Source organism: Oryctolagus cuniculus, chromosome X, assembly GCF_051225735.1.
Source record: "Oryctolagus cuniculus isolate XC-2025 breed Fujian yellow rabbit chromosome X, ASM5122573v1, whole genome shotgun sequence".
Lineage (NCBI taxonomy): Eukaryota > Metazoa > Chordata > Mammalia > Lagomorpha > Leporidae > Oryctolagus > Oryctolagus cuniculus.
Window position 1 is genome coordinate 77,938,131 of NC_142888.1, and position 22,266 is coordinate 77,960,396.

General features: G+C 39.3%; 1 protein-coding gene across 1 annotated transcript in view; it reads left to right on the forward strand.

The window, feature by feature from the left end:
- The first annotated feature begins 927 nt into the window (after positions 1–927).
- The window catches only part of IL13RA2 (interleukin 13 receptor subunit alpha 2), a 65,034-nt gene continuing 43,695 nt past the window's right edge, over positions 928–22,266 (forward strand). Inside the window, exons 1-2 of the mRNA XM_008272903.5 lie at positions 928–1,034; positions 4,480–4,534. The gene's annotated coding sequence lies outside the window, so the exon portion shown is untranslated. The remainder of the gene's footprint in view (positions 1,035–4,479; positions 4,535–22,266) is intronic.

Sequence of the window (22,266 nt, forward strand, 5' to 3'; positions counted from 1 at the left end):
TGGGAGAATTTGATATGTAAATTTATAGCCTACATAGCATCAATAAACTTCACCCTAACTATATTTTGTGCCTTGAAAAATATGACACTGCTTGTATATAATTTATAAATGTTCATCCACTGAGGGGATGTGTTTAAAATAAAAAACCCAGCAGGTATGCTACCAGCAAAGTTTAGAGACAAAGTGTATTAATACAACCTATTATCTTGCAATATTGGCAACATACATGTACATGTCTCTTTTTTATACTAGATACTAATTTATTTGAGGGGAGAAGGACTTTGTCTAGAGTAGGTAAATCTTGGTTTTGCAGAGTGGTTGGTGCTCAATTAGTATCTACTACATAAGGACATAAATTCAAAGCCAACATTAAAAAGCAGTGAAGAATAAGACAGCCTGATTTTTGTCACCAAAGGGAAATTTTGGTCATCCAATCTTCAAAAATACACTTTTATTTTTCTTCATCTAGAGAAAGGGATGAATAATTTCTTTTCTAACCTATTTCAATAATTTTGAACAAAGTCACACAGAAAAATTTATATTTTAGAGCCATGTACAGCTCTGATAACAATATTTTTTCAAATATAGCCTTCTTTGGAAGCTGAGTATCCTGAAAAGCTAAGAAAAGAGAATGGCAGGGGGGGAGAATGTTAGATATATCCTGAACATTAAGATAAATGCATTTTGGCATACTCAGCCTTTGGAATGCTGACACTTTCCTCCAATTGTTCAAACAAATAAATCGTTTCAATGACCTTGCTTTAAATTTTAACAGGATTTTTTTTTAATGGACAGAGAGGGAGGTTTAGACATTTCCAAATAACTCTTACAGTCTAAATGGTATCAGCATTCTCTTTGTTCCTGTTTCAGTCAATTCTATTTAAAAAGATCTCATTTAGAGATAAGAAAAAAAGCACTTAAGGGAAACCAATGGGGCAGCTGCCCTGATCTGGTTGGGAACTCATTTTCTGAGAATGTGAAGGCTTACAGTCACAAGAGAGCGCCAGTCTAATACTTCATTTCCATTTTGTTAAGTAAGTGAATATCTTTGGTTTTTTGTTTGTTTCAAGAGCTGCTCTATATTTATTTAATGAAGCTAGGGAGATGTAGTACTTTGTGAGAAAGGAGATTGGTATGAAAATAGAAGATTTTAAATAGAAGGGAATCTCAGCAACAGGAATAAAAAGCGTGAGTTTTGTGTAGAATGGGGCTGACCTAGCCTACCTGATCAAAGTTAAAGTAGAGTGGAGACCCAAGGGAGATATTTCTTGATTATAGTCTGACATCACCTTTCATTTTTTTCTTGAATATTCTTGTACTCTCGTCTTTAGCTCCTCACAAGCCAGTAGCTGTCCTACCACTTCACAAACCAGCCTGTGCCTGTCTTAATTTTTACTCTCACACCTTCTAATATACTCCTTTGCCTAATTTGTTTCTTGCATGTGGATCTGAGTCTAAATGTGGTTGTGTATATGAATAGATATATCTATTTACATGATGGTGAAGTGCAACTTGTAAGAATTGAATAAATGCTTTGAAATAAATGAATGAAAGCAACTCTATCAACTTGTATAAATACTTTGTATTTCTGCTTTCAATTAATTAATGATAATTTCTGCCTTTACTAGTTAATCAAAATAAAATGTGTTATACTGTCAATCTGTTACGCTAGGTATCTCTCATAGGAATTGTTCATTCATTTAAAGCAAAATTATTCAGCATGTAATGTTTGTCCAGCACTTTCTTATGTACTTGGGGATTCAGTCAGTGGACAAAATAGACAAAAATATTTCTGCATAGAGCTTAGAGTCTAGAAGAGAGGGACAGGGAATAAATGACAAACAACAAGAAAGCAAAAAATGTATGTTAGAAGGCAATATATGCTGTTAAAAAATAGAAATAGCAGGTGTCTTTTAGAATGACAATTATCGAAAAGATGAAAAAAATTGTTGGGGAGAATGTGGATAGAAGGGTTTCCTTGTATACTGTTATTTGGAATATAAATTAGTCCAGCCATTATGGAAAACAATTTTGGAGGTACCTCAAAAAATTAAAAATAGAACTATCATATGATCTAGCAATCCCACAATTGACTATAAATATGTCCAAAGGTAATGAAATCAGTCTATCAAAGAGATGTCAGCACCCCCATGTTTGCTGTAGTGCTAGTCACACATAACAAAGAATGGAAACAACCTGAATTTACCCTGAAGGATGAACTGATAAAGAAAATGTGGTCATGCACAATGGAATTCTATTCAGTCTTTAGAAAGAAAGAAATCTTGTTATTTACAACAACATGAGGACATTATGTTGAGTGAGATAAGGCAGGCACAGGAAGACAAATACTGCATGATCCCACTTATATGTGGAAACTAAAATGTTGAACTCATAAAAGCAGAGAATAGAATGGTGATGACCAGGGGCAGAGTAGGGAGGGTTGTGGACATGTTGATCAAAAGGTACACACTTTCAACTAAATAGGAGGGAAAAATTCTAGAGATCTGTTGTATAATATGGTAACTATAGGTAATACAATTTATTGTATTTTTGACAGTTGCTGAAAGAGTAGATTTTAAATATTTTCACTACAAAAATTGATTTACACTTGTGAGGTAATGCAGATATTAGTGCAAATCAGTGATTATACAACCCATACATATTTCAAAACAATGTATTTGAACATAAGCATATTCAATTTTTATTTGTCACTTAAAATTCATTGAAATACTAAAAAACTATTCACTAAATGAATACTTTCAAAAAGAGAGAAAAATAGTAGGTGTGCTGCTAGTGGGGAGACTTGGTGCAGGCTGTCTTATGGAATAGATATTTGAGACCCTTAAGAGGCAAGTTAGGTCTGATCTTTTAGGCTCCCCCAAATCTTACTTTTAAGGTGACATGTATTCTGCCTATGTTTACAGTTAGTCCCAGTTGTAAGCCCTATAAACATTCAATCCAGAAAGAACCATTTTCTCTTGTTGAGAGTCCAATTCAATTCAGAAGCCTTAGAGAGGCAGTAGTTCTCATGTTATTGAGTATCATGTAAGAAGACAGCTTTTATATTGGCATTATCTTCATAAATTTCAAAAATTTGAGTTTAAATAGATAACATCTGACAAACCATAAAAATTCGCCTTGGGATACACTATGTAATTCTGCAAAAAATATAACTTTACAAGCTGAAGTGGTCTGGAAATGAGGGCAAGTATCTACTGTTCAGCTAAAATATTTCTCTGGTGACATAAGAACTGGGAAGTCAAGAGCTGCATTACCACTCCAGCTTTCTGGCTTCCTCCCAGGAGTCTAAACATTTGTTTCTTGAGAAATACCACTTGAATAATTTCTTGGCCTCTGGACAGGATACCACAACACTAAAATTGCATTGCCCTTATTTTCTTTTTGGTTTGGAGCCTGGACTTAATTTTTTTTTGCTTGTATTTTTTTCTACACTAAAGCTATATTTTGGATAATCTGAGCAATATTGCTTGATACTATTCTGAGAGATAAAATCTTAGGGAAGGAGCTGTTCTGTATATCCCAAAATGATTCTAAATACTAAGTCTAAAATGCAAAGCCTAGGAAGAGAAACTCAAATCCAGGCAGATCTTACTAGAGTTCTGAAGTTAGGCATTTGCCTAGAGAAACAGAAGACTGGTCACAGAATATGAGATGCTTTCTGAGGGGAATGTTGAAGGAACTGTATTCATTGATTCAGAAAAAGATGAGCCTGGGGGAAGAGTTTATTAATTGTCTTAATGACTCAGATGCAGCAGACAGTCAATAAATACACTCTTTATTCTGAGATGATTAAATAGACTCTTGAAGGGCCATGGGAGATATTAATGAGAATTAAGGAGAAATCTTGATTGTGAAACAGTGGAAATAGTTCCTGAAGAAAGTTGTGGAACCTTTTCCTAGACACATTTATAAATAGGGAGAGTCTTATCTGTCTGTGATAGGTTGAGTGTAGCAGTAAGACCTAGTGATCCTAAGATTTCTTCTGTAGACTAGATTTGGTATGCCAGCTTTTTTAGAATCATGCTATCGTTCTGTAACACTTGAGTGGACTGGTATGATGGTGCATTGAAACTATTGGTTAAGCTTATATACTTGTGTGTGTGTGTGTATTCAAAAATCCATCTTCTATAAAAAATTATAATCTTTAGCTGTCTCTTCTCATTTATAAACATAATATTATGACAGTCTGATATGCTCAGTATGTTTCTTTACTGTCTCCGTAATTATTATAGCATCACTGGTGATTAGGTTTACTATTACCCAAAAGGGAATGAGAGGCACTAATGTAAATTCTTCCAAGTCCACACAAATTCTTTTACCTTAAGCATTTTACAAAAGAAAACAGTATTTATTTGAATTATTTCCTTTCCATAAATATCATAGGGAGGTTATCAGATTAAGAGGTTTTTTTCCCTGTAAACTAATTTGCTTTTAACCCATATTACTCTTTTTACATAGGGCATGTAGAGGTAATTCATAAGAAGTGGCTCGAGTATCAGACACGTTTTGAAAGGTAAGTTTTAATTTTCTTAAAATGTATAATAAAATTGTATTGGGGCCTTCAAAAAGTTCATGGAAATGTGTATTTTGAAAAAAAACTATGTTAATATTTCAAATTTTTTTAACACCAAAATAAATTTGATCTTTTATTCCATTCTTCCACAAACTTTTTGAAGTGCCTTCATATAAGATAAATGTATTGTAATAAAGCAAAATTTATTTTAAGGTAGTTTTTGGACAGAAATTAGAATTGGTAAGACTGTGAAGGTCATCTCTTGAGGAATTTGAAGTCCTGAGAAAATGAAGGGGATTTTCTATGTTAATAATGGTAGCAGTAGGGCAAAAATTTAGGCCCCCTACCTCATAGTCTGGAGATCTTTACAACACATATTGGTCTGTCTTGCTTTGTTTGAGTAGTTTTTTGTCTGATGTGGTAGCATGAGTTTGTGCATGTTTGTTAGGGATAAGAATCTTCTGGTGCATGGAAGCGTGATACCCAAATGAAAGCGAGAGATGATTCAGAAGAGTAAAGTAGAGAGCTACAGGAAGGTTATCATGGCAGAGTGAGCCTCATATAGCAGAGATTTCTTATGGCTTTAAAGACAACCTTTTCATTTTGGAACTCTTGGGGTGCAGAGGAGGAGGAGATATTTTACCATGCATGGAAATATATGCAAATGATTGATATCATCAGAATCTGCCTCATATTAAACCACATAGATGATAGTTAAGAAATCAACAGTGGCAAATATGGCCACAGCAAAAGGCCACCAAACATTATTAAAAGGACTATCCACAATTGCTGAGTTCTATTTTAAAATCTCTGTAGTAGCATCTATGTAGCTTGGAACTGGGGAGTGTATCTATGTCATCGAGTGTTTGGGTAACATTGCAAATAAGAATTGTCAAACAGTTTTGTAGAAGAAAAGCCTAATGGTAATGTGAAAGGCCAATATCATTGATAAATTAAAAGAAGGAAAAAGCAGAGAATCCAAATTGACATACCATCAACTACTTTCTCCTGAAGAAAAACCATACTTGCTGGGCCTATGACAAGTTGTGCTTTCCTAGACAGCTCTAGGCCTCCCTTTATGCCTCTTTATCTCATTTGTTCTTTCTTTTCTCTCTCATATTTTTTCTCCTTCTCACTCATCCTCTCGGGCCCCACCAGATATGCACTAAAATAACTTAAAGATGAATAGAGGAAATCCCATCAAGGTGGCATGTACCAATGCCATCTCACTAGTCAAAGTGATCAATTTCAGTTCACAATTGATCATACTGATAGGTCTAAGAGTCAAAGGGATCACATAACAAGACTGTGTCTGCTAATAATAACTGATAAAATAAAAAAGGGAGAGAACGATACAACATGGGAAGTGGGATACACAGCAGACTCATAGAATGGCAGATGTCCTAAACAGAACTCTGGTCTCAGAATCAGCCCTTAAGACATTCGGATCTGGCTGAAGTACCCATGAGAGTATTTTAGGCATGGAAAGCCAAGACACTCTGGCAAAAAAAAAAAAAAAAATCTAAATGAAAGATCTCTGCGAGTGAGATCCCAGTGGAAAGAATGGGCCATCAAAGAAGGAGGTACCTTTCTCTGAAGGGAGGAGAGAACCTCCACTTTGACTATGACCTTGTCTAAATAAGATCGAAGCTGGCGAACTCAAAAGGCTTCCATAGCCTTGGCAACTCATGACAGGAGCCTAGGGTGATTACTGATGCCATAAACAAGAGTGTCAAATTGTTAAGTCAACAACAGGAGTCACTTACTCCTCATGTAGGATCTCTGTCCTTAATGTGTTGTCCAATGTGAATTAATGCTTTAATGCTATAACTAGTACTGAAACAGTATTTTACACTTTATGTTCTGTGTGGGTGCAAACTGTTGAAATCTTTACTTAATATATACTAAACTGATCTTCTGTATATAAAGATAATTGAAAATGAATCTTGATGTGAATGGAAAGGGGAGAGGGAGCTGGAGATGGGATGGTTGCAGGCGGGAGGGAAGTTATGGGGGGAAAAAAGCTGTTGTAATCCATAAGCTTTACTTTGGAAATTTATATTTGCTAAATAAAAGTTAAAAAATTATCAAAAAAGATGAATAGATTAATAAAAATATGCAATATATAAAAATAAAATAAATATGAATATAAATATGTAAAAAATGAAAATGTTCTCAGAATCTAAGCAGTCTAGATCAGGAGTTAGATAAGTAAACATATAGTTATGATGCAGACTATGAAAAAGAGGGGACATTTTTTAAATGATCTTTGGAAACCCATATTATGGGTTTCAAAAAGGGGATGAAAACTGGACTTTTCAATGATGGATAGGAAATTCTCATTATTTTCTTCTTGAATTATTGAAATCACTCCCTAACTGTGACTTCTTACCATTATGCTTTCCCTTCTACATTTTGAGAGAACTTCCAATATAAAAGCAATGAGGATAAGAATTCATTGAAAAGCAAAATTTTGGGATGACTTTATTGAGATGTGAAGGAATCCAAACAAAGCAGATAAGCAGAGGCTAAATCAGTAGGTACCTTGCATACCATGTAAAAATTGAAGAGCAGTTGAATATGTTGCAAGTGGAAGACTATCCCAATCTACTTTGCATTTTATCTTATGACTGTTAAGTGGAAAATGGATTGGATTGGAGGAGGATAAGCATGACAGCAGGAAGCCTTGTTAAAAGTCATCTTGGAGGAGCTGGCATTGGGGCAGAACAGGTTAATCTGCAGCTTGCAATGCCAAAATCCCATATCCAAGTGCCAGTTCCAGTTTTGGCTACTCCACTTCCAATCCAGCTCCCTGCTAATGTACCTGAGAAGCAGTGGATGATGACTCAAGTGCTTGGTTCTTGCCACTTACATGGGAGGCCCAGAGGGAGTTTCTGTCTCCTGGCTTTGGGCTGACCCAGCCCTGGCTGTTGCAGCCATTTGACGAGTGAAGCAGCATAGGGAAGGTTTTTCTGGCTTTCTCCGCTACTCTGTCTTTCAAATAAACAGGTAAATAAATTTTTAAGAAAAAGTCCTCCTCATTGAGAGGAAAAATGACAGCCTCAACTAGGGTAGTGGTGGTGGGAATAGACAGCAGTAGGCAGATTCGAGAGATATTTAGGACATATTATTGATAGGACTTGGTGCTTGATTGTGTTGGATGACTGGGAGAGAGATGATAAGGATTTTCTTATCTGACTTGAGCAACTAGAAAGTTATGCCATTCCCTGAAATATGGGACATAAAAAGATTACTCATTCTGATTGGAGTAAGATGATGAGTTCAGATTTGGACCCGTTGAGTTTGATTTGCCTAAGACATCCAGGTAAAAATTTCTTTTTCTCTTTTAAAGATTTATTTTTATTTATTTGAAAGGCAGAGTTATAGAACGAGGAGGAGAGACACAGAGAGAGATCTATCGGCTGTTTTACTCTTCAGATTGCTGTAATGGCCGGGGCTGGGCCAGGCCGGAGCCAGGCCAGGCCGGAGCCAGGAGGCTGGAGCTCCTACGTGGGTGTGAGATGGCTCCTAAAACTTGAGCCATCTTCTGCTGCTTTCCCCAGGCACATCGGCAGGGACAGAGTTGGGTCAGCTGGGACTCAAACTAGTGCCCATATGGGATGCTGGGGTCACAGGTTGGGGCCCAACCCACTACACCGCAACGCTGGCCCCTGAAAATTTCTATTAAACAATTTTATATAAAAGGTGGTAGTGTATAGTCTTCCTTCCTTGCCTCTTCTGAATGCCTTTCTGTCCTCAAGAACTTACTGCTGGATTTTGTACTAACCTGGCTCACTTGTTTCTTTTTCCTGGTTTCCTTATACTTCTCAAAAGTAGATATCATTATGTCTGTTTGTACCTTTTGCAATGCTTAACTCACTTGTGGCCATGAGTGGAGAATTTTTAAAAGCTTATGAAAAGTTGCACTTGGCTGCCTTACCACTGAGATCATTCAGGGCAAGAAATTGACAACTTAATACTTATTAAAGAGTGCAAGGATCATTTAACTCTTTGTAAACACCTCACTTAACAAATAGCACAAATTAGGCTTATCTGTGGTACCCATTCTACCTGAAAGATTTGTAGGATATTCTCTATATTACCATAGTTTAGGGTTTAGAACCTTTTGGGAGAAGTGGAAGTGATAACTGCTTTTCTATACTGGCTTCCCTAAAATTATTTATTTTTAAAGGTTTATTTATTTTATTTTATTTTAAAAAAGATTTATTTATTTGAAAGGCAGAGTTACAGAGAGGCTTAGGTAAAGAGAGAGGAAAAAAAGAGAGAGAGAGGTCTTCCATTTGCTGGTTCACTCCCCAGTAGATGCAATGGCTGGAGCTGCTCCAATCCAAAGCCAGGAGCCCAGAGCTTCTTGCAGGTCTCCCATGCGGGTGCAGGGGCCCAAGGACTTGGGCCATCTTCTACTGCTTTCCCAGGCCATAGCAGAGAGCTGGATTGGAAATGGGGCAGCCCGGACACGAATTGGCACCCATATGGGATGCTGGCACTGCAAGGGCTAGGTTTACTTGCTACACCACAGCGCCGGCCCCCAAAATTAATTATTTTAGCTTTTGAGTTTCTGAGATTCTGCAACCCACTCTGGCATGTGGAACTCATAAACAAATGAAGTGATCTGATCATTGTCATCTGATGTTTGGGGACTTAAAATTATCTTTAGGTGCTGTATCCTGAGATATTTCCTGCTTTATTTTCTCCAGAGGGACCGCCTAGACATCTAAAGGGAAACTTGAGACATTTCAGTTCAGCATTTACAGAAAACGATTCCTTTAAAAAATTCATGTGGCCTCAGCACCATTACTAAGTGTGGCAATGAGGTCTTTAGTGGGCTTAGCAAATCTTGCTTTCCTATCCCCCTCCTTTTTAATGTTTTGTCATTTTGTTTCCTCTCCCTCTTCTGAGAATGATTATCTCATTTATTCATGTCTCTTTGTATTCACAAGTCACTCCTTACACATCGCTAAAATTTGCCATAGTCTCTGTGCCTTGCAAAATATTCAAAATAAGAATTATTCATGCTTCATAAAAATAGAGAGCTAAATGACTAACACATGCCTGCTCCTTCTCCACATAGCCCTCTTGACTGTGTGACTATCCGAGGATTTTTAGAGAAAATAATTCTCTAAATAATAATTAGTAATAATAATAATAGTTAATTAATATTTTGGAGTCAGACACCAAGAACTGATGCCAGTATTAGGACTTAACAACCCTAGTAGAAGGCAGAAGGTGAATTCTGGCAAGTTAATGGACATGTGGAGCTTTGTCTCATGTATTCTGCTGCTCACTCCTCTGTTCAAAATATTCATCACCGTCAATTCATACAATGGTTTACTATATGTAGGCACATTGTAAGTGCTTTCCACATATTCATTTATTTCTCACTACAACCCTGTGAAGTAAATCCTGTTACTATCCCTATTTTAATGATGAAGAAACTGAGGCTGGCATTGTAGCATAACAGCTTAGCCTGTAAAACCACCACCTGTGACGCTGGTATCCTATATGGGTGCCAGTTCGTGTCCTAGGTGCTCCACTTCTGATCCAGCTCCCTGCTAATGGCCTGGGAAAGCAGCGGAGGATGGCCCAAATCTCAGGGTTCTGCCACCCACATCGGAGGAGCAGATGAAGCTCCTGGCTCCTGGCTTTGGCCTGACTCAGCTCTGGCTGTTGTAGCCACTTGGGGAGTGAACCAGAGGATGGACCACCTCTCTCTCTGTGTCTCTGTCTCTCTGCAACTCTGACTTTCAAATAAATAAGTAAATCTTGAAAAGGATAAAAACTGAGGGATGTAGAACTTTAGTCCATTCTCCAGGTCCACACAGCTAGTTAATAATGGAGCCAAAAATTCAAACCCATGCAATCCATCTCCATATTTAATGCTCTTAGCCACTATAGTATACTATCAAACTTGTTTGATTAATTTAGTGTGTAAATCTCTATTTCTGCCCAAGTCTTCTTTTACATGTGGGCCACATCTGTATGGTAGAGAGCAGCTCAGAACCAAGGAAAGTGGTATGTAGCTTTGCTCTCAGCATTTAAATGTAGCATACAAGTGGTACATAATGGAGAATGTACCAAAAAGATCTTAAACTAGTAGTAGCAAGAAATCTGGTGTCACAGAAAAGAAGAATTTTAAATTTTTTTATTTTTAAATTTATTTTTTAAAGAATACAAATTTCATAAGTACAACTTTAGAAATGTAATTACTCTTCCCGCCATACCCAGCCTCCCACCCCTCCTCCTCCCTCTCCCCTTGCCAGTTCCATTCTCCATTAAGATTCATTTTCAATGAACTTAGTACACAGAAGACCAACTCTATACTAAGTAAAGATTTCAATGATTTGCACACACACACACACACACACAAACTGTTTGAGAACTAGTTTTACAGTTAACTCTCATAAAACAACTCATTGAAGACAGAAGTCCTGCATGGGGAGTTAGTGCACAGTGACTCCTGTTGTTAATTTTTTAAAAAAGATTTTATTTATTTATTTGAGAGGCAGAGTTATCAGACAGTGAGAGAGACAGAGAGAGAGAGAGAAAGGTCTTCCATCTGCTGGTTCACTCCCCAAATGGCTGCAACGGCCAGAGCTGCACCAATTTGAAGCCAGGAGCCAGGAGCGTCTTCCGAGTCTCCTACGTGGACTTGGGCCATCTTCTACTGCTTTCCCAGGTCATAGCAGAGAGCTGGATCAGAAGAGGAGTAGCCGGGACTCAAACTGGTGCCCATATGGGATGCAGGCACCGTAGGCAGAGGATTAAGCTACTGAGCCACAGCGCAGGCCCCTCCTGTTTTTAATTTAACAATTAACACTCTTATGTATGATGTAGAAGGAGGATTTTTTTTAAAAAAGGCATCTTTTGTATCCTCAGATTATAACACCTAACTTGTACTAACTTTCTCTTCAGGGAAATCGTCAGTTGTTTCTCAATAGTTGTCACGTAAATGTAGTTTTTAAAATATTAAATAATGTTTTAGCCATGAATTATGTATTTTGTAAAAAAAAAGTTTATTTGAAAGCAGTGACATGCATACACACACACGCACACACGCACACACACACACAGAGAGAGAGAGAGAGAGAGAGAGATATCGATTGATCTTCTGTCTACCAATTCACTCCCCAAATGGCTACAACGACTTGAGCTGTGCCAGGCTAAAGCCAGGCACAGGAACCTGGAACTCCAACCAGGTTTCCTACATAGGGGGCAGGGGCCCAAGTGCTTGGGTCATTTTCTGCTGCTTTCCCAGGCACATTAGCAGGGATCTGACCCAGATATGATATGCTGGTGAGTGTCACAGTGGTGGCTTATCCTGCTGAGCCACAACACAGGCCCCAAAGCCAGGTGTTCCAGGTGGCCTATGAGGCACCATACAAGTTGCCCGCCTCCATCTCTGACCTCTGTTTCTCCTACTTCTCTCATTACTTACTTTGTCCTGGCAACAGAGGCCTCAGCTGTCACAGCTCACTAGTTCTAGTCCTTCCTCAGGGCCATTGTGCTTGTTGTTTCATCTCCCTGAAACGTTCCCTGCTAGGTTACTTCATGATTCTTCCTCAAGACGGCATCCTGATCATCGTTTCTATAAGTCTCTTTCCCACTCTGTACCACTAACCTTCTAGCCTCTTATTGCCTGCAGTTTTTAAAATGCCATTATTATGATCTAATATAATTTTGCTTATTTGTTTTTGGTCTATCTCTGTTACTGGAGTGTAAGCCGAATGAGTGTGAGAATTTGTTCACTCATATCTTAGTTACCTAGTACAGAGTTTTGTAACTATTGAGTATGTGACTGACTGAATAAATGAATCACTAAATAGCAGTAACGTAGGGAGACAGTATTCTTAGTCTGAATAAAGAACAGAAACATCCCTTCCAAGATATACTGCTTATCTAAAGTAGTTCACAAGATAGTCCCAATATTTCTGTAAAAGATCCAGCTGTTCTCTTTCCTGGCAACATTGCCACTTTAAAGTCAATGTGAATATGCAGTGAATATGATCCATAAAGTCTGTGATTTTTTTCTCATTGAAATGAAGAGGTTTATAGATGAAATTATTTTGAAACCATGCTTAGTGTCTTGCTTAAGCATTTTAAAATTCACTTGCCACAAATAAAACAGCTTCAGAAAATTAATAAGCATTTTTGACCTTTTTTTTTTTGAAATTATACTGTGACCTGTTAGGAATTTTTAGCTTGCCGTCCAGTCTCCAGCTTGGATTTAACTTCCTAATTTTATTAAAGCTCAATCCAAGGACTCATATGTGTACACTCTGGCTTCCTGTTAATAATTCATCATTAATAACTTCTTGATGCCTCTGTTCCTGTTTCAGCATGACCAAGGAGAAAATGAGAAAGACCATGATACTATGATAAAATTCTATGTGTTTACTTCTCTAAATTCTTTTAATTGAATAACTTTATTTTATAATGCACTTTATTTTTTTAAAGATTTATTTATTTACTTGAAAGGAAGTGTTACAGAGTGGCATAGAGAGAGGGGTCCCATTCCCTGGTTTACTCCCCAGATGACCACAACTGAAGCTGCTCTGATCCGAAAACAGGAGCCAGGAGCCTCTTCCGGGTCTCTCATGTGGGTTCAGGGGCCCAAGGACTTGGGCCATCTTCTGCTGCTTTCCCAGGCCATAGCAGAGAGCTGGATCGGAAGTGGAGCAGCCAGAACTTGAACCAGCGCCCATATGGGATGCCGGTGCTGCAGGTGGTGGCTTTACCTGCTATGTCATAGTGCTGGTCCCTTATAATACACTTTAGATACTAAAGAGAAAAATGGGAGTCATAATTTCTATTTTGGAAAAAATAAATAGAAAAGATTCATATCCAGTAATGCTGAAGAACAGCCTAGTTGTTTTAGTGAATTTATGGAGAAAAGATTTTGCCATACTCCACAAATTAATTTCAAGGAATTCAAATAAAGAGTATTTAATACTAAATGTTGGTATGATATAGTGCAAACTGATTCTTGTGTAGGCTTTGTCGCTAGTTAACTAAATGAATTTGATTAGATCTCTCCTTTCAGGACCCTGCTTTCCTTGTCTGCAGAAGAGGAAGTCAGACTAGAACCTTTAGATTTATTTCAGTCTTACCTTTTAATCTTGCCAGTTAAAGATTATGTGAATGTTATACTTCCTGGTTTTGAGAGTAGGAATATCACTTCTCATGATACAATAGAGTGAGAAATATTTTGTTATCTTGATAATTGTTGACTCTAAATAAATACATGGTGATTTTATTGTACTAATTCTACTTTTGTGTGTGTTTGAATATTTGTATAATAGCAAATTTAGAAATATAATTGATAAACAGATTGCTTGATAGGTAACTGACTACATTGAAACTGATGATGTGAAGTCTATTTTGTGTATACAATATTTTCTTCCATTGTTCTCTGAAAATGTTTATGCAAAATAGCAGTCCTTATAATGAGTCTACTGAGACGTTTTCTTCAGTTTTTAACCTTGCAAACGTTCAAACTAGTTTAAAAAATTTTCCTGCACACATTTTTCAAGGTGAAAGTATTCTTGACCAGGAGATTAGCAAAGTTTTCTTATAGCATAAGACAATTTATATTGACTTGGTAACTCAAACATGAAATTTAGATTGACTTAACTATCTGTGACTAATTCCTAAGGCCAGGATGCTTTATACCCTTGCCACTCTTCATACTGCCAAACTGTTTCTGAAAGATAATGTGGCAGACCCTGTGGTAGCTTAGAAAATGCCTTTTGATGTTAAGTAGTCCTGGATCAAATTCCAATTTCAGCGATTTCCTAAATGTGAGAACTTGAAAAAGTTACTCAGCTTCTCTGGGCCTCAGTTTTCTCTTCTGGAAAAGAGAATATCAGTACAGTAGTCACTCCCCTTACCTGAAGTTTTGCTTTCCACACTTTCTGTTAAGGATGAAGGCATTAAAATATGGCATTGTGTGTGTGTGTGTGTGTGTGTGTGTCTGAGAGAGAGAGAGAACATTCACAGAATTATATTATCATAATTGTTCTATTTTATCATTAATAATTTTTAATCTTACTCTGCCTAATTTATAAATGAAACTGTCATAAGTATGTATGTGTGGGGACAAAACAGCACATATTATAGGGTTTGGTACTGTCCGTGGGTTCAAGCATCCACTAAGGCTCTTGGTATGGTTCCCCCACGGGTGAGGGGGGAACCAACCACTGTAATAACATCTACCTCCAGGGGTTGTTGTGAGGACGAAAGAACTCGAGTAATCATTGAAAGTGTTGCCTGGCATGCAGTTTAAAAGACCAATATCAACTCATTCTGTCATAATTAACCTTATCATTTAGTTATTTGTATTATCAGAGTAACCGTTACATGTGGAAGAACTTTTTTGAAGATTTTATTTATTTATTTGAAAGTCAGAGTTACAGAGAGGGAGAGGGAGAGGGAGGGGGAGAGAAAGGTCTTACATCTGCTGGTTCACTGCCCAAATGGCTGCAACAGTTTGACCTGGCCAAAGCTAGGAGCCAGAATCTTCATTGAGGTTTCCCACGTGGGTGCAGGGGCCCAAGCAGTTGGGCCATTTTCTGCTACTTTTCCAAGTGAATTAGCAGGGAGATGGATCAGAAGTAGAGCAGCCAGGACTCAAACTGACACCCATAATGGGATGCCAGCACTGTGTTGGCCTTGGGAGAATTTTTTTTTTTTAATGAGGAAATTTGGTTGTTTTTGACAAATATTTCTTAATGATCTATATTCCAGGAAGTGAATTTATACAGGCACACACAGTCCCTGTCACTGAGGAAATCACATAATAAGAGCCCAAACTAGGCCGGCGCCGTGGCTCAATAGGCTAATCCTCCACCTTGCGGCGCCGGCACACCGGGTTCTAGTCCCGGTCGGGGCGCCGGATTCTGTCCCGGTTGCCCCTCTTCCAGGCCAGCTCTCTGCTATGGCCAGGGAGTGCAGTGGAGGATGGCCCAGGTGCTTGGGCCCTGCACCCCATGGGAGACCAGGAAAAAGCACCTGGCTCCTGGCTCCTGCCATCGGATCAGCGCGGTGCGCCGGCTGCAGCGGCGGCCATTGGAGGGTGAACCAACGGCAAAAGGAAGACCTTTCTCTCTCTGTCTCTCTCTCTCACTGTCCACTCTGCCTGTCAAAAAAAAAAAAAAAAAAAAAAAAAAAAAAAAAAAGAGCCCAAACTAACATGTGAAAGTTTGGTCAGGCTGAGCCTAAAGGAATAACAGAGTAGGCAACTGCTGCTATGTTAGGATTTAAAAGTAGGTAAAAGCAAACACCAAACCCAGAAATCTCTGGTCTATCACTAGATTTGACATACCATTAACATATTTTCCCTTTGGATTTAGTACATTCCTTATTTTTTGGATCTCACTTGCAAATATCCTCGGGAAGAATAACACTTTAAGTAAGAGCAGTTAACTCTTTAATGAAGGTTTGTTTATGTGTTAGTGAAGGTACAGGGTAAGCTGCTATAATCAAGAGATCTCAAAATGTGACAGATCAAGTAATAGATAAAAAGTTGGACTTGGAGCAGGCATTTGGAGCAACACTTAAATCTCCATTAGGTGGGCCGGCGCTGGCATCTCATATGGGTGCTGGTTGGTGTCCCGGCTGCTCCTCTTGCAATCCAGCTCTCTGCTGGTGGCCTGGGAAAGCAGTGGAAGGTGGTCCAAGTTCTTGGGCCCCTGCACTCGTGTGGGAGACCTGGAAGAGGCTCCTGGCTCCTGGCTTTGGATCTGCTCAGCTCCTGCCGTTGTGGCCATTTGGGGAGTGAACCACCAGATGGAGGATCTCTTTGTCTCTCCCTCTCTCCATCCTCTCAAATAAATAAATAAATCTTTAAAAACAATTACCATTAGGGATGCCTGCATCCCATAACGGAGAGCCTGCTTAGAGTCTGGCTGCTCCATTTCTGATCCAATTTCATGCAAATAGGCACCTGGGAAGCAGCTGGTTATTGGTCAATACTTGGGTCCCTGAGACCCAGTTCTGGGCTCCTGGCTTTGGCCTGATCCTAGCTCTGGATGTTGTGGGCTTCTGGGGAGGGGACCAACAGACAGAAGAGATCTCTTTGTCTCTATGTTTTTGAGATAAAAAAATAAAGAAAAATAAAGAAATAAAAGTGGGCTGGTAGCACATCTGCAAGAGGTCACCCAAGGCCCAGAGTCTTTCTCCCTTGTGTGTGCTCCACTATCATATTTGAACTACAGCCTTCTGGCTGGGTGAAGGAAAGAAAACAAGTGATTTTTTTTATGAAAACATGATCCAAACATTGCACAGATCACTTCTTGCAAAGCATTATCTAAATTTCAGTCATATCTCCATATCAAGCTGTAAGGGAGTCTGGAAAATGTAGTCTCTAGCTAGGGAGGCAGTGAACATAACTAGAATTCATGTGTTTTACTACTAAGAAGAAACATCAGAGATACTAGGAAAAACATTAGTCAGCCACAGTTTATCAGATAGCTTTACCCTGATTAGCACTGTAAAACACCAAGATGTTTACAAAATATTTGGCTATAGGGCTGATAAGCTGTTATAGAGAAGGTTGACTTGTCTGGGGTGTTTTCGGACACCAAGTAATCCTCCAAATCTCAGATTCTCTGACACCAACTGGGCATCCAAGAATTCAGTTTCATCCTGAGGGTAACTATCTGTAATTAATGCAGGCCCCACAGATTAGGGACTCTGTCTGGGTCTCAAGCCCGAGGCTGGCCCCTGAGCAGCAGGGGCAGCGCAAGCACTCCCCAACAAGGCGAACGGGAGAGGTAAGGTCAATGGGTGATGAACACACCACAAGCACCCGTGAGTACTGTAGAAGCAGGAACTACTTTATTGAGGAAGTGTACAGGCTTATAAGGCTTGCAAAAGACATGCGCAAGAGTGGAGCCAATCAGCGAAAAGGTCATGCAGGCATGGGTGGACCACTCACAGGGGCATCTTAAGCAAAGTATAGGGATCATGCACTGTCCACGTGTCCGGAACTAGAGCGGACCTATCCCTGTCGGTGGTCTGATCTTACGTAGCTTAACCACAGCAGCCGCAGACACGCCCCTTGAACATCCGACAGATGCCATATTGTAGTGGAGATTTTAGGCAATGCCCAATAGGACTCAATCCCACAAGACTGCTCTCACTTCAAATGTCAGTACCAAGCTCCAGGACTTTGGACCAACAAACTGGCTATATTTTGGGGGCTCTCGTGACCACCCCCCCAATCTGGTACAATAATTCACTAAAATGACTCATAGAATTCAGGGCAAAAGGTTACTTACTATTATTCATTTATTATAAAGGATACAACTCAGAAACAGGCAAATGGAAGAGCTGCGTAGGTATGCAGTGGGATACCATGGAGCTTCCATGCCCCTTCTAGGCACATGCTGCTCCCCCAGTACCTCCATGTCTTCACCAACCCAGATGCTCCCTGACCTCTTTTGTTTAAGGGTTTTTTTTTTTTTTTTTTTTGGAAGCTTCATGATGTAGGCACAACTGATCAGATCATTGGCCACTGACTTGATCTCCTGCTCCTCTGCCCTGGAGTTTAGGGGTAGGGCTCAAAGTTCCAACCTTCCCAGAATCAACTTATTTTCATCAATTCTGGAATGGGTAAAATGGGCTCATTATGAATAAACAACAAAAAACCCCATTCCTATCACTCATGAAATCTCAGATTTTTTAGGAGCTCTGTGCAGGGATCCACAGACAGAAGATCTATTTTTTTTTAATCCCACAGGGTGATATTATCAGGACTAGACATAACCATCTCTGGCCCAAACCATCTGTGCCCAAAGATGCTGGTTTTTTCCATAGCTCAGGTAAAATTAGTTGTTCTCTCTGAGTCCCCTCGGGCACCAGTGATTCTCCCTATCGTGGTGTGCCATTTTCACACTGTTCAGTAGTTTTTAGCTCGCCTCTGTTCCCCAGCATCTAGCACATTATCATTGCTCTATCACTGTTGATAGAGACTGAGAGAACAGAAAGCAGAGCCTGGGGATGCTGACATCTGTGGTCTGTGTTCGAGCCGGTCTGGTGTTAATTCCTAGTTCTAACAAGCGTCTGGGGCCTGAACCCGGACTTTGTTAACTGTATTTCCCAGTCATGAGGGTTTCCTGAGAATCTCAGCTCTGGTATCCTGCTCTTGAATCTGTTTGCAGTGTTGAAAGGAAATGAAAAATCATTGATTGGTTTCAGCTGAAAAATAAAACGGGGTTTGGGGAAAAGTAGGTGATCTTGACACCATCTGTCTCACAGAACATGTTATACAGACTCTGCTGGTTTGGATAATATGCTGATTCTACCAAATAACTTTTCAAGTCAGTTTTCGGGGTGTGTTATGATTTATAAAGAAGCCATCAAAACCTTAGAAGTTTGGCATTTGCATGAATGTTTCAAAACTGTTAACAAATTCAGAGAATTTTGTTGAAAAGTAGAAAAGTATGTGTGAACATTTATATATACATATATGCTAAATAGTCAGCAGTTGTTTACTTTTCTTGGTTTTTGCCTATTTGATGCCTTTTAACCTTACAAAAAAGATAACACATTGGAGCATTAAATACACTTTGGGGTGGGCATTTGACACAGTGATTAATCACTGCTTGGGCTGCCAGCATCCCATAGTGGAGTTCCTGGGTTTAAGTCCTACCTGCTGTTCTTCTGATGCAGCTTCCTGGTAATGCTCACCCTGGGAGGCAGCAGGTGATGGCTTGAGTATTTGGGTCCCTGCCATCCATGTGGGAGACCCATATTGAGTTCCTGGCTCCTGGCTTTGGCTTGGCCCAGCCTTGGCTGTTGTGGGCTTTTGGGGAGTAAACCAGCAGATGGAGGATGGCTGTCACTCTTCATTTGTCTGTCTCTCTGTGTGTGCCTGCTCTTCAAATAAAAATGCACCCGCATGGGAGACCAGGAGAAGCACCTGGCTCCTGGCTTTGGATCAGCGTGGTGCACCGGCCGCAGTGCGCCGGCCGTAGTGGCCATTGAGGGGTGAACCAACAGAAAAGGAAGACCTTTCTCTCTCTGTTTCACTGTCCACTCTGCCTGTCCAAAAATAAATAAATAAATAAATAACAAGTAAATAAGTAAATAAATAACTTAAGTTAGCTTTCTGTATGCACGGGTTCCATAGCCACAAGCTTCTTATCTGTGGATGCAAACTAACCACAGATCAAAAATACTTGAAAAAACAATTGCACTTGTGCTGGACATGGTACGGACATTTTTTCTTGTCATTATGCCCTAGAGAATACAGTATAACAACCATTTCCATAGAATTAACATTGTATTAGATAGTATAAGTAATCTAGAAATGATTTAAAGTATACAGTAGGTTGTGTGTAGGTTCTATGCAAATACTATGCCATTTTATATCAGGGACGAAAGCATCTGCAGATTTTGGTATCTGCTGATATCCTAGGACCAATCCCCATGGATACTGAAGGATGACTGTACTGTCTTTGCTGATGCTTAATTTGAATGGCAGTTCAGGAAAGTTCTTTTGCTTGTTTCAATGGTTAAGAGAATGCTTGAAGTATATAGAGCTTTACACAATGAAAGGTATGTCATAATCCATGCCAGTCAACAGTTTTAGCAACTGGGGTATCAAGAAAAACTCTCAGCAATAGAGCGACTCTACAGGAAGAGCGCAATACTAGTGTCAAGTCTAGGTGATCTAGATTTTGTTTCTCCTGAATTTTTTATTTCTGGAAAGCAACTTAACCTATTGAAAGGTGAGTTATATCCATTTTAAAAACTGAACCACTATCCACTTGGCTAATTGAGGAGGGGGTAGATAACATAAAGTAGTGTATCTGTTCCTGCTAGGGAGCCCATGGAAAGTATTTGTCTACCTAAAGTTATCCTACAGTACTAACTGGTGTTAGCTTAGGAATTCTCTGCTCTGACACAGACCGGGTCCAGTGAGAACCCTCTCTGTTATTAGCAGGTGCACGTCTGGAAATAGCCTATTGTATGCTATGCCTTTGGGATTGATTTGGGCCTGCTGGGATCCTTTGTAAGCATCAGGCTTTAGTTCTACCTCTTTCCCTACCCTGCGCGATTGGCTGTTTGACTGTAATGTTAGAAGTTCAATTCTTTCTCTGCCTCTGATGAAATTATAGCACAAGCCTAAATCTTTTTGCCTAGTTTCTACCGGCCCCTTTCCAGAGACTGCTGACTGCTTGCAGAGTCATTGGTGTCATCTTGCCCAATTCTCCGGGAACAACACTTGATCTCAACTGTCTTGAAGAAGTTCCCCGTCCCGAGGTTTTGGTGTACTTCTTATACTTTATGCCCATTATGTGACACTGACCCTGGTCTGCATCAAGTTTGAGTGTACAATGTGTCTTGATTTTATTGTAGACTAGCTTCCAGTTGGGGAGAGGCTGCCCCAATTAGTCTGGTCTTCTTTCTCTGCACCGTTAACTCCAAAATCTTTTTCTTTTTTCTTTTTTTAAGATTCATTTTATTTATTTGAAAGACAGAGTTGCAGAGAGAGGTAGAGACAGAGAGAGAGGTCTTCCATCTGCAGGTTCACTCCCCAGATGGCTGCAATGGCTGGAGCTGAGCCGATTCGAAGCCAGGAGCCAGGAGCTTCTTCCGGGTCTCCCACATGGGTGCAGGGGCCCAAGGACTTAGGCCATCTTCTATGGTTTTCCCAGGCTATAGCAGAGAGCTGGATGGGACGAAAACTAGCTGGGATTAGAACTGGCGCCCATATGGGATGCCAGCATTGCAGGCGGTAGCTTTACCTGCTACACCACAGTGCTGGCCCCAACCAACTGTATTTTATAAACTAAATTTAACTTGCAGTTTGAATATCTATAAATAACGGCGTACGTCATTCCCAGATATTATTATGATTCTATCTCTTTTAATTATAGCTCTCAAAAGTCTTGGTATATATATTAAGGAGATTGATCAGTGGCATTGCATAATAAGTGATAGCATAGTCAAATATTTGCAAGGGCCAGAAGACCTTGGGAAATGGAAAGGTTGAAGAAACTCCCTGGTGGTTGTTTTTCTTTTAAATAGAAGAAGACACGTGAGTTATTGGAATTACAATCTCAGGAAAAGGAAAGAAGATTTTGTATCTAGGTCTCCTTTTTCTTATTATGTCAGCAAATACTAATTGTAAAATTCCTCAAATAGGCCTCATAAATAATTTTTGACAAAAATGATTGCGAACCAGCCAAACCAGCTGATATCCGAAAAACAAATGCCGAACTCTAAGCAATTGTCAGTTTTTTTCCCACTTTCCTAAGTTTAAGGAAGAGAATTAACTGTGGATAAGAATAAAAAAGAAAAGGCATCTAAGGGTAAGAATTAGCTTGAGCTAAAATGCAAAGTTAGTGCCGTCGACAAGACTACATACATGGTGCCCTCTTCATGCTCTTTGCCTTTTATTTATTTATTCACAAATTTAGTGTAAAATACATGTTTAGAATCTGAGGAAAGTTGTCAAATCTGAACTTATGTTCCAAAGAGAAGCAGATATTTTTATATATTTCAATATTAGGTGGTATAGAGACTGAATTGACCCTCAGTCCATTCTCTCTTTGAAATAAATTATTGACAACATCTTATATATTCTAGGAAAGTATTCTCTTTGCATGCTTTCTGGACATGGAAATTAAATCAGAAGTCAATAAAAAGTGTGGAGACTTCAATGATGAGGGACAATTTGGTGGTGGCCTGAGTTTCTTCTTTAT